We start from the raw sequence: 12,641 nt of genomic DNA, 5'->3' as shown, positions 1-12,641 counted from the left end.
CTTTCTTGCCATGGATGTTCTTAGTCACTCCTCCGTATCTGACTTTTTGCGAGTGCAACCTGCCAGTCTCCTCTGTCCATGGGGACTCTCCAGGTAAGAATACTGGAGTGGTTGGCATGCCCTTCTCCAGGGGTTCTTTCCAAGAACTGGGAGTTCTTTCCAAGAACTCGCAACTACATTGTGAGCGGATTCTTTACCAGCTGAGTTATCAGGGAAGCCGCCCCACCCCTAAATGCTATTCCCATTTCCTCCTTCATTCCACTCATGTAGCAAAATATTATCAGTTCTGTTCCTTTCAGTGTTCCCCTCTTAAACTTTATCAGTCACTTTATTAACAGAAAATCTTCTTTCCTGTTCAGTTCAGTTCAGTTCAGTTCATTCGCTCAGTCGTGTCTGACTTTTTGCGACTCCATGAACCGCAGCACGCTAGGCCTCCCTGTCCATCACCAACTCCCAGAGTCCACCCAAACCCATGTCCATTGAGTCGGTGATGCCATCCAGCCATCTCATCCTCTGTCGTCCCCTTCTCCTCCTTCCCTCAATCTTTCCCAGCATCAGTGTCTTTTCAAATGAGTCAGCTCTTCTCATCAGGAGGCCAAAGTATTGGAGTTTCAGCTTCAACATCAGTCCTTCCAATGAACACCCAGGACTGATCTCCTTTAGAATGGACTGGTTGGATCTTCTTGCAGTATAAGGGACTCTCAAGAGTCTTCTCCAACACCACAGTTCAAAAGCATCAATTCTTCTGTGCTCAGCTTTCTTTATAGTCTAACTCTCACATCCATACATGACCACTGGAAAAACCATAGCCTTGACTAGACGGACCTTTGTTGGCAAAGTAATATTTCTGCTTTTTAATATGCTGTCCAGGTTGGTCATAACTTTCCTTCCAAGAGTAAGTGTCTTTTAATTTCATGGCTGCAATCACCATCTGCAGTGATTTTGGGGCCCAGAAAAATAAAATCAGCCACTGTTTCCACTGTCTCCCCATCTATTTCCCATGAAGTGATGGGACCAGATGCCATGATCTTAGTTTTCTGAATGTTGAGCTTAAAGCCAACTTTCTCACTTTCCTCTTTCACTGTAGTTATATCTAAAATGTTTTCACTTTTCAGGCACTGGGCACAGGTAGACCAGTTTGCCTAATCTACAAAAAATCCACTACTTCCCATAATTTAGCTGTTAATTGCATGGGATTTGGACTTTCTGCTAATCTCAAAAGGTAATTTCTTTCCTTTTTGGACTTCTGCCTTCCAATAATACACCCACCAGTAAATGTACAATAGGTAAAAACATTGTGAATATGTATGCTTTGGTAGATGGAAATGGATAAGACCTTATTGAGTACATGGTCAAGATGTTATCTTCTATGGCAAAAAAGGATAAAATTTGATACAATATCAGATGAATACCAGACTTAAGTGGGTTTCCCTGGTGGCAAAGATGGTAAAGAATTTGTCTGCAATGCAGGAGACCCAGGTTCAATCCCTGGGTTGGAAATATCCCCTGGAGAATGGAATGGCTACCCACTCCCTTATTCTTGCCTAGAAAGTTCCATGGACAGAGGAGCCTGGAGGGTTCATGAGGTCTCAAAGAGTCTGACAGGACTGAGAAACTAACACTTTCACTTTTCACCAGGCTTAGGTACATCATGGTGACTGAGAAGAAGGAGTCCAAGTGAAAAACTAAGGATACTTGGTTGGTTGTGGATGAGAAGTGCAGCATTGGTCGATGGGAGTGACTGTATATAGTGCCAAGAGTTACTGATAGTCTGTGATGGTCAAATACCTATGGCTGATTCATGTTGATGTTTGGCAGAAACCAACATAATTATGTAAAACAATTATCCTTTAATTAAAACATAAATTTAAAATTAAAAAAAAAAACTCAGTGAGATACTCCCTATAACATTTTTATTTTCATATGAAAAGGTAATATATTTAGCAGTGAAACTGATGGTATCCAATAATTCCACCAAATAAATATGCTATCTTGGCTTTGCATTTTTTAATGATCTGTATCACATAAAATATACTTAAAGAATAAACAAATTACTAGAGGTTCATTACATTTTATTTCTATGACTGGATCAAGTGATGTGATGTACTAATAAAAATATATGCCCACCAGAGACAGATGTCTACATTTTCATGAAAATGAAAGATGGTTTTGAAAAGGAACTTGCAATGTTAAAATGTATTTAATCTTGCCTGCAATTATTGTGTTGTGTTAATGGAAAGTTTCGTATTAATATGACAAACAATGTTAGAAAAAAATCAATCTTTGTTTGAAAGATTCAAGATGAATCAGGTAGACAGGGAGAGGGCATCACTGCACCCATCACTAGTTATTAGGAAGAATTTACAGCCACATGCCAGTCTGGTTTTCTCATTTAATTCTTCTCGAGGTGCATGCAAGTGTTTGTTTCTATAATGATTCAATTATCCAGTGTTAATTAACCAATATTTTTGCCAACTTATTAGTAATATAAAATGAAACCATCTTACTTAGTAATGTGAAGGCTCAGAAAATAAAGCTGTACCAATTATTCAAGTCATTAACAGCCACCAAAATAATAATAATAATTGATACACTTAAAAGTGCATTTTGTTTTAAAATAATAATATGAAGTGCTACACATTTTTAAAGGTTTACTGTGACACAAGGGCAAATAGAAAAATACATATTATATAGAAATCTATGCATTGGCTTACCACTACACTCAACATTAGCCTCACTTTATATCCCAATGCTAAGAGATATACCAGGATCCTATAAATTAATACATGTCCAGAGCATTCTGTGAAGGATGGTAGCTTAAGTAGAGGTATTCAGTCCTTTTTTCTTTGATCCTTCCTCCACACAACTGACTTAAATTATCAAATGAAAAGAGCCTATTGGTGGGAATGCATGGAGGAAGAGGGGGTTAAGAAGAGGGTTTATGTCAAAGGGCAATTTTTGTTAAGGCCTCATATTCACACAAGGCCTCCTCAAATGTAGTTTTCTCATATTGTCTCCAAATATTGCTATGCATAGAATGTATTGTGTTTTAAATGCATTAATTTGTTTAATGTAAACATTTTAAAGCATTTCCAATGCCTATGACAACTTGTAAAATAGCATGAAGATAACAGGGGACCCCATATCAACTCAGGAACTCAGAGAAGTGTGCCACTCTTAAGTCACAAACTTGCCAGATTTTTGCAATGTATAGAACAAAGATACAAGACTGAGCAAAAAAAAACAGAGGAACCATTTCATAACTGCTCCACCTGAGATAGTGAAATCCCTTAAATACCTCTGGAATAGATACTAGTCAAATGATCAGTCCCAGCATTCAAATGCTCTATCTATTTGGGGAAAATTCATTATATATCCTGCTGATTAGATGGCTTTAACCTGCTATAGAAACTATAGCAGAGAGATCCTTCCTTCTCTTAGTCTTTGGCAGCCAAGTAGCATCTGGGAATATGACCTAGGTGCATTTAGATGTACCCACCTGAGACTTAAGATTAAGAGAGTATCACAAACAAGCAGAAATGGTTTATAAATTATTCCCAGAAGAAGTACTGGCACCAAGTGTTTGCAAAAGCAATACCATTTGGTGGTGGTGGTGGTGGTGGTGGTGGTGGTGGTGTGGTAACCTGGCCAAGCTACTCCTCTGCCATTATTTTGACTGCTTAACTTCCCTTGACTCCTGATTATTTTTGAGCTTCTTTCTCCCATTTTTCCATCAGTTCTGTAAGCTACCTATTATCCTTTCAACACATATCTTTTATCCTTAAGTTAGCTAGTCCTCATTCCTGTTTGTAAAACTAAGAACCTATTTCAATGAGTAAATTTTTAGCAGTGAAGGGCAAGGCAAACATGAAGGTCAGAAAAAAATTGGGTGCTACTCTGCTATGAATCAATGTCATTGAAAGTAAGCACTTGGAATCAACCGCTGTAAGAATCCTAAGGGTAAGGATAACTACATAAACAAAGCCTAGACATACAAGGTTCTCTCAGGAAAAGAGTAATAATGATACCAAACATAGTCATATCTGGACCTGACATGGGCAGCATGCCTAAAAGAAAACCAAATGTAGAATATTGGCTTTTGGTGAAGCAGCACACGACTATTTCAGGCAGAAAAAATAATTGGAAACAATCACAATATTTCTAAATTATGGGGATTTTAGATAAATTATACTGCACTCTTAAGACAGAATATTAACCAATTATTGCACTTCATGTTGAAGATCCCAAGTAGTGAAGATGTTTGTGAAACAATTGAAGGTCAAAAACAGGTTATGCAGCAGTATGATTCCAGTTAGAAACACCTGGACAGATATACAGTCCTGGGTTTGTATCCTTGATTTGCCTTTTATCATATAAACTATTGAAACATATGTTATTGAACTATGTTTAATTTTATATATTTTTGCATCTTGTTTTTACCTGGTATAAAGATGCTAAAGGTTTCCCAGGAGGATCAATGGTAGGGAATCCACCTGCCAAAACAGGAGACACAAGAGACGTGGGTTCAACTGCTGGGTCAGAAAGATCCCCTAGAGGAGGAAATGGCAACCCATTCCAGTATTCTTGCCCAGAAAATTCCATGGACATAGTAGCCTGGTGGGCAACAGCCCATGGGGTCACAAAGAGTCAGATATGACAGTGATTGTTAATAACTAAATAATATCTACCTCTAAAAGTTGTTGTGGTCATGACATATTTGAAGCACTTAACAGAATCTTTATTTTTACTTACACATATCAAGCTTTTATTAATTAATTAATTTCTTTATTTTACTTTACAACATTGTATTGGTTTTGCCATACATTGACATGAATCAGCCATGAGTGTACATGTGTTCCCCATCCTGAACCCCCTTCCCACCTCCCTCCCCATCCCATCCCTCTGGGTCATCCCAGTGCGCCAGCCCCGAGCATCCTGTATCATGCATCAAACCTGGACTGACCATTACCATTTTTATCTTATATTGGTGGCATTTGGGCTAACTTTTGTTCTTTTCCTTTGTGCTCTGTGTTTTTCTCATAGAGAATATATGATTATGTGATTAGGTAAGCCATCAAAAATAAGTTATTATTTTTAAAAAAAGCATAAGCAAGGAAAACATAGACTTTAGCTGAACACACTGAAAATGATTAAGAAGATGGACAATGTAACTTGGCTATTTGGAGGAGGGTATTTAGAAGGGAAAACTGAAAAGTAACTGCAATAGCTGTTGTATGATATTTAATGGAGAGATACATATCCTTTCTCAAAGCTAGTGTAATGAAAAGAGGAACTAGATTTAATTGTGTCTAATTAAAGTCCTTCCTGTGATGGTGGAAGAAATTATAGAATAATAAGTAGTTAAGAATGCAAACTCTGGTATCAGAGTACCATCGTGCAAATTTTGGTTCTGCAACTCACTTAATTGTGTGACCTTGATTAAAGATATTTAATTTCACCTAAGTCTTGATCTTCTCATCTGTTAATTATGGATGATACAATACAGATAAAGATCTAAATGTAGTTTCTGGCACAAACTGTACTTTCAGTAAATGTTACTTTTATTTAATAAATAATTGTGCACTAAATGAAAGAAAATTTAAAGTCTGCAGACAAATATTTAGTGTTAGATCTGCCATATGCACACACGACAAGACACTTTCAGTCTTTGAACTGTGTTGCACTATTTATAATGAAAACATTAAAAAGCACTGTTTGCTCTATCTCCTTTCCAATGCTTGTATGTGAATCAATGAGATTAAAAAGTATGATTTTTCTTTGGAAAATATTAAGTGCTTTATAAATACAAATATTATTTGCATGAATTATTGACTCATGTCATATCAATAAAGCACAACATCTCCTGTCCTTACTCAAAATTGTTAACAAGCAATATGGCTTCTTTTCTTATAATAGGATATAGTTTTATTCAGTACAGTGTTCAAAGAATATGGGTCATCTTGAGATGACTTCTCAGTTATTCAGAACCCTATTATATATAAATGCATGTGTCTTTTTTAAAACTTCTTGATGATGGTTTAGTCATCACTGAAAATTGTTCAAGCATGACTAATGAAAAGTGATGCTGGATATGTGTTTGGCATATGAAAAATAGATCATAGACATTCAGCTTTCTATTGATTTACTACTGACTGGTGCTAGATTGTTTTAAAATCTTTTAGAGCCCAGTCTACTTTTTATTACTATTATTATTATTACTTTATTCTCTTAAAAAGCTTAATGTTTTAAAAATTATTTATTGAATTATAATTGGCATATAATATATTAATTTCAGATGTACAGTATAGTGATTCAATATTTTTATGCATAGAAGATGAATCTCACAAGAGGTCTAGTTACCATCTTTTACTATACGGAATTATTGCAATATTATGACACTACTCACTGTGCTGAACCTTGTATCTGCATTTATATTTAGCTAGAAGTTTAGCCAAACTTCTTAACCTATTTCACCTTTAACCTCCCTTATTTATTTCACCTATTCCCCCACTCTTTGCTCCTCGGGTAACCAGCAGTTTTTTCTCTGTATCTATGAACTGGTACTGTTTTGTTTTACTTCTTCGTTTGCTCTGACTTTTAGATTTCATGTTAAGTAGAACCACATGGTATCATTCTTTTCTGCCTGGCTTTTTTCACATAATATAATACCCTCTAGGTCTGTATATGTTGTCTCAAACGGCAAGATTCCATTCTTTTTTGTGGTATATATATATATATATATATATATATATATATATATATATATATATATATATATATATATATAGGCTTCCCAGTTGGAGCTAGTGGTAAAGAACCCACTTGCCAGTGCAGGAGACATAAGAGACTCAGATTCAATCCCTGGGTCAGGAAGATCCCCTGGAGGATTGCATGGCAACCCACTCCAGTATTCTTGTTTGGAAAATCCTCATGGACAAAGGAGCCCAGCGGGCTACAGTCCATAAGGTTACAAAGAGTCAGATGCGACTTAGCCCATACACACACACATATATATTTATATATATATATATTTATATTTATATATATACGCACACACACACCATATCTTTTATATCTATTAGTCTATTGATGAACTCTTAAATTGCTTCTATATCTTGTCTATTGTAAATGATGTTGCCATGAACATACATATATATATATATATACATATATATATATATATGTATGTATTTTGTTTGTTTGTTTTTTCAAATTAGTGTTTTTGTTTTCTTCCCGTCAATACCCAGAGTGATTGCTGGATGTTAGGTTAGTTCTATTTTTAGGTTTTTGAGGAACTACCACAGTTTTCCATAGTGGTCACATGAGGGTTCCTTTTTTCCTACATCCTCATCAGCACTTGTTCTTTCTTGTCTTTCTGATGATAGCCATTCTGATACATGCAAGGTGATATCTCATTGTGGTTTTGATTTGCTGATCAAATCAAAATTTGCTAATCCTCGATGATTAGTGCTTTTGAGCATCTTTTCATGTGCTTGTTGGCCACTTGTATATCTTTTTTGTAAAAATTCTTATTCATGTCCTTTTCCAATTTTTTAATTGGGTTGTTTGTTTTTTGCTTTTGGGTTCTATGTGTTCTTTATATATTTTGGATATTAAACCCTTATCAGATATACTGTTTTCAAAATTCTTTTATTCAGTAAGTTGCCTTTTAGTTTTACTCGTGGTTTCCTTCATTCTGCAAAAGCATTTTAATTTCATGTAGTTTTATTTGTTTATTTTTACATTTTTGTCCTTGTCTGAAGAGATATACTCCCCCAAAATAATTATTGCTGAGAACAATGTCAAAGGGCTTACTGCTATGTTTTATTATAGAAGTTTTATCATCTCAAGTCATACATTAAAGTCTCTAATCCATTTTGAGATAATTTTTGTACATGGGATATGAGAGTGGTCCAGTTTGTTTATTTTTGCATGTAGCTGTTCAATTTTCCAAGTACCATATATTGAAGAGACTGTCTTTTCCCCACTGTATATTTTTGCCTCCTTGATTGTATATTAATTGACCATATAAGCTTGGGTTTATTTGTGGACTCTCTATTCTTTCCCATTGATCTGTCTGACTGTATACTAGTATCATACTTTTTGCCTACTGCAGCTTTATAATATATAGAGTTTGAAGCTAGGGAACAAACTTCCCTTCAGAAGATTGTTTTGGCAGTTTGGGTTCTTTTGGCTTCCATATAAATTTTAGGATTATTTGTTTTACTTCTGTGGAAATTTCCATTGGTATTATGATAGAGGTTGCACTGAATCTGTAGATTTCATTGGGAATTATGGGCATTTTAACAATGTTGGTTCTTCTAATCCTTGTATATGGTATATTGTTTTATTTGTGTCCTTTTGAATTTCTTTTATCAATACCTTGTAGTTTTCAGTGAACAAGTCTTTCACTTCTTCAGTTTAATTTATTCCTTGGTACTTTATAGTTTTGATGCAATTGTGAATGAAATGATTTGTTTAATTTCTTTTTCTGGAAAAATGCAACAGATCCTTGTATATAAATTTTGTATAGTGCAACTCTACTAAATTGACTATTTTTTATTCTAACAGCTTTTGGTGAAATCTTTGGAGTTTTATTTACACATCTTTTCATCTGAAAATAGTGACAATTTTACTTCTTCCCTTTCAATTTGAATGCTTTTTCTTTTTCTTGCCTAATTGTTGTTGCTAAGACTTCCAGTGCTATGCAGAATAAAAGTGATGAGAATGAGCATTCTTGTCTTGTTTCTGATCTTATAATGATAGCTTTTAATATCTCATCATTGAATATAAAAATATGCTGTGGTTTTCTCATGCATGACTTTTATTATGTTGAGATATGTTTCTATTATACCCACACTGTTGAGAGTTTTCATTTTTAAAGGTATTGAATTTTGTCAAAAAATTTTACTACATCTATTGGCATAATCATATGATTTTATCCATTGCTTTCTTAATGTGGTATATCACATTGATTGATTTGTGGATACTGAACCACTCCTGCATCCCTAAAATAGATCCTACTGGATTGTGCTGTGTGATCCATTTAATGTACTGAATTTGTTTTGCTGATATTTTGTTGAGAATTCTTCCATCATATTCATGAAAAACATGGGCCTATAATTTTCTTTTTTTGTAGTATCTTTGTCTGGTTTTGGTATCAGAGTACTGTTGGTCTCATAGAATGAGTTTGCAAGTGTCCCTTCTTCTTCAATTATTTAGATAGTTTGAAAGGGTTAGGTATTAAGTCTTCTTTAAGTGTTTGATATAATTCACCTGTCTGATCCTGGACTTTGGTTGGTTAGGAGTTTTTAGATTCCTGATTCAATTTCATTACTAGTAATGATCTACTTATATTTTCTATTTCTTTCTGATTTAGAGTTTTAAGATTGTATATTTCTAGGAATTTATCAATGTTTTCTAAGTCCAATTTTTTGCACATAATTTTACATAGTAATCTCTTGTGATTTTTGCATTTCTGTACAATCAGTTGTAACTTTTCTTTTATTTCTGATTTTATTTATTTGTGCCTTCTCTCTTTTTTCCTTAATGAATCAGCTAAAGATTTATCAATTTTGTTTGTTTTTTCAAAGAACAAGCTCTTAGTTTTATTGATCTTTCTATTGAGATGTGGTCTCTATTTCACTTCTTTCCACTCTAATCTTTATTACTTCGTTTCTTCTACTAACTTTGTTTCCCCCCACCAATTCCTTTAAATGTAAAGTTAGATTCTTTATTTGATTTTTTTTTTTTTTTGAGATAAGCCTGTATCACTATGAACTTCGCTCTTAAAGCTACTTTTGCCTCATTCCATAGATTTTGGAAAGCTGTGTTTTTATTTTCATTTGTCTCCTGATATTTTAAAATTTTTTCTATTCGACTCTTTATTGATCCATTGATTGTTTAGTAACAAGTTGTTTAGTCTAGGTGTAGTTGAGTTGTTCTAGTTTCTTCTTGTAACTGACTCTTAGTTTTGTACCATTTTGGTTGGCAATGATGTTTGATATGATTTCAATCTTCTTAAGTTTACCAAGACTTGTTTTATGGGATAACATGTAGTCTATCCTGGAGTATGTTCCATGTGCTCTTGGATGCTACTTTTGGATGGAATGATCAGTATATACTATTAACTTTATGAATTAAAATTTAAACTAAGACCAGTACTTCCTTATTGGTTTTTCATCAATTACTGGATGTTTTAGCAACTGATGTAAGTGGGATATAAAATTTTCTTACTATTATTGTATTGTGTGCTGTCTATTTATACCTGCATTTCTGGTAATATTAGCTTTTTTACATTAGATGCTTCTTTGTTAGTTTCAGACATGTTTATAAATGCTATATCTTTTTCTTGGATAATAATAATCCTTTACCATTATGTAATGCCTTCTATTTTGTCTGATATTAGTATTGCTATGAGGCTTTCTTTTTGTTTCCATTTGCATGGTATATTATTTTCCATTTTCCACTTTCAATCTTTGAATGTCATTAGATTTGGAGTCTTTTGTTGGAAGCTTATAGAAGGGTCTTGCCTTTTATCCATTTAGCCACTCTAGGACTTTTAATTGGAACATTTAGTCTATTTACTCTTAAATCATTTTTTTTAATTTATTTTTTAATCAAAAGATAATTGTTTTGCAGAATTTTGTTGTTTTGCCAGACCTCAACATGAATCAGCCACAGGTATACATATGTCCCCTCCATCTTGAAACTCCCTCCCATCTCTCTCCCTATCCCACCCCCTCTAGGTTGATGCAGAGCCCCTGTTTGGGTTTCCTGAGACATACAGCAAATTCCCATTAGCTATCTATTTTACATATGGTAATGTAAGTTTCCATGTTACTCTTTCCATACATCTCACCCTCTTCTCCCCTTTCCCCATGTCCATAAGTCTATTCTCTATGTCTGTTTCTCATTGTTGCACTGTAAATAAATTCTTCAGTACCATTTTCCTAGATTCCATATATATATACTTTAGTATACGATATTTATCATTTTTTTTTTTTTTTCTGACCCACTTCACTCTGTATAACAGGCTCTAGGTGCATCCACCTTATCAGTTCAGTTCAGTTCAGTCCATTTCAGTCCCTCAGTCATGTCTGACTCTTTGCAACCCCATGGACTGCAGCACACCAGGTTTCCCTGTCCATCACCAACTCCCGGGGCTTGCTCAAACTCATGTCCATTGAGTCAGTGATGCCATTCAACCATCTCATCCTCTGTCATCCCCTTCTCCTCCCACCTTCAATCTTTCCCAGCATCAGGGTCTTTTCAAATGAGTCAGTTCTTTGCTTCAAGTGGCCAGAGTATTGGAGTTTCAGCTTCAGCATCAGTCCTTCCAATGAATATTGAGGACTAATTCCCTTTAGGATGTACTGCCTGGGTCTCCTTGCAGTGCAAAGTACGCTCAAGTGTCTTCTCCAGCACCACACTTCAAAAACACCAGTTCTTCAGTTCTCAACTTTTGTTATACTCCAACTCTAACATTCATACATGACTACTGTAAAAAACCATAGCTTTAACTAGACAGACCTTTGTTGGCAAAGTAACATCTCTGCTTTTTAATATGCTGTCTAGGTTGGCCATAATTTTTCTTCCAAGGAGCAAGCGTCTTTTAATTCATGGCTACATTCACCATCTGCAGTGATTTTGGAGCCACCCCCCCCCCTCCAAAAATAAATAAATAAAGTCTGTCACTGTTTCCATTGTTTGCCCATCTATTTGCCATGAACTGATGGGACCAGATGTCATGATCTTAGTTTTCCGATTGTTAAGTTTTAAGACAAATTTTCACTCTCCTCTTTCACTTTCAGCAAGAGGCTCTTTAGTCCTTTCTCACTTTCTGCCATGAGTGTGATGTCATCACAATTGTGTGCAGTGTCATCACACCAACTAATCACAACTGACTCAAATGTATTCCGTTTTATGGCCGAGTAATATTCCATCAATCTGATTTTGGTGTTGACCATGTGTAGAGTGTCCATGTGTAGAGTCTTCTCTTGTGTTGTTGGAAGAGTGTGTTTGCTATGACCAGTGGGTTCTCTTGGCAAAACTCTATTAGCCTTTGTCCTGCTTCATTCCATACTCCAAGGTGGGGTACGCCTGTTACTCCAGGTGATTCTTGACTTCCTTCTTTTGCATTCCAGTCCCCTATAATGAAAAGGACATCTTTTTTGGGTGTTAGTTCTAAAAGGTCTTGTAGGTCTTCATAGAAGCGTTCAACTTCAGCTTCCTCAGTGTTACTGGTTGGGGCATAGGTTTCGATTAACGTGATACTGAGTGGTTTGCCTTGGAAAGGAACAGAGATCATTCTGTTATTTTCGAGATTGCATCCAAATACTGCATTTTGGACTCTTTTGTTGACCATGATGACTTCTCCATTTCTTCTAAGGAATTCCTGCCCACAGTAGTAGATATAATGGTCATCTGAGTTAAATTCACCCATCCTAGTCCATTTTAGTTTGCTGATTCTTAGAAGGTCGACATTCACTCTTGCCATCTCCTGTTTGACCACTTCCAATTTGCCTTTATTCATGGACTTAACATTCCAGGTCCCAATGCAATATTGCTCTTTACAGCATCGGACCTTGCTTCTATCACCAGTCCCATCCACAACTGGGTATTGTTTTTGCTTTGGCTCC

Source organism: Dama dama, chromosome X (genome assembly GCF_033118175.1).
Source record: "Dama dama isolate Ldn47 chromosome X, ASM3311817v1, whole genome shotgun sequence".
In the NCBI taxonomy this organism is placed as follows: domain Eukaryota; kingdom Metazoa; phylum Chordata; class Mammalia; order Artiodactyla; family Cervidae; genus Dama; species Dama dama.
This window is presented reverse-complemented; position numbering follows the sequence as displayed.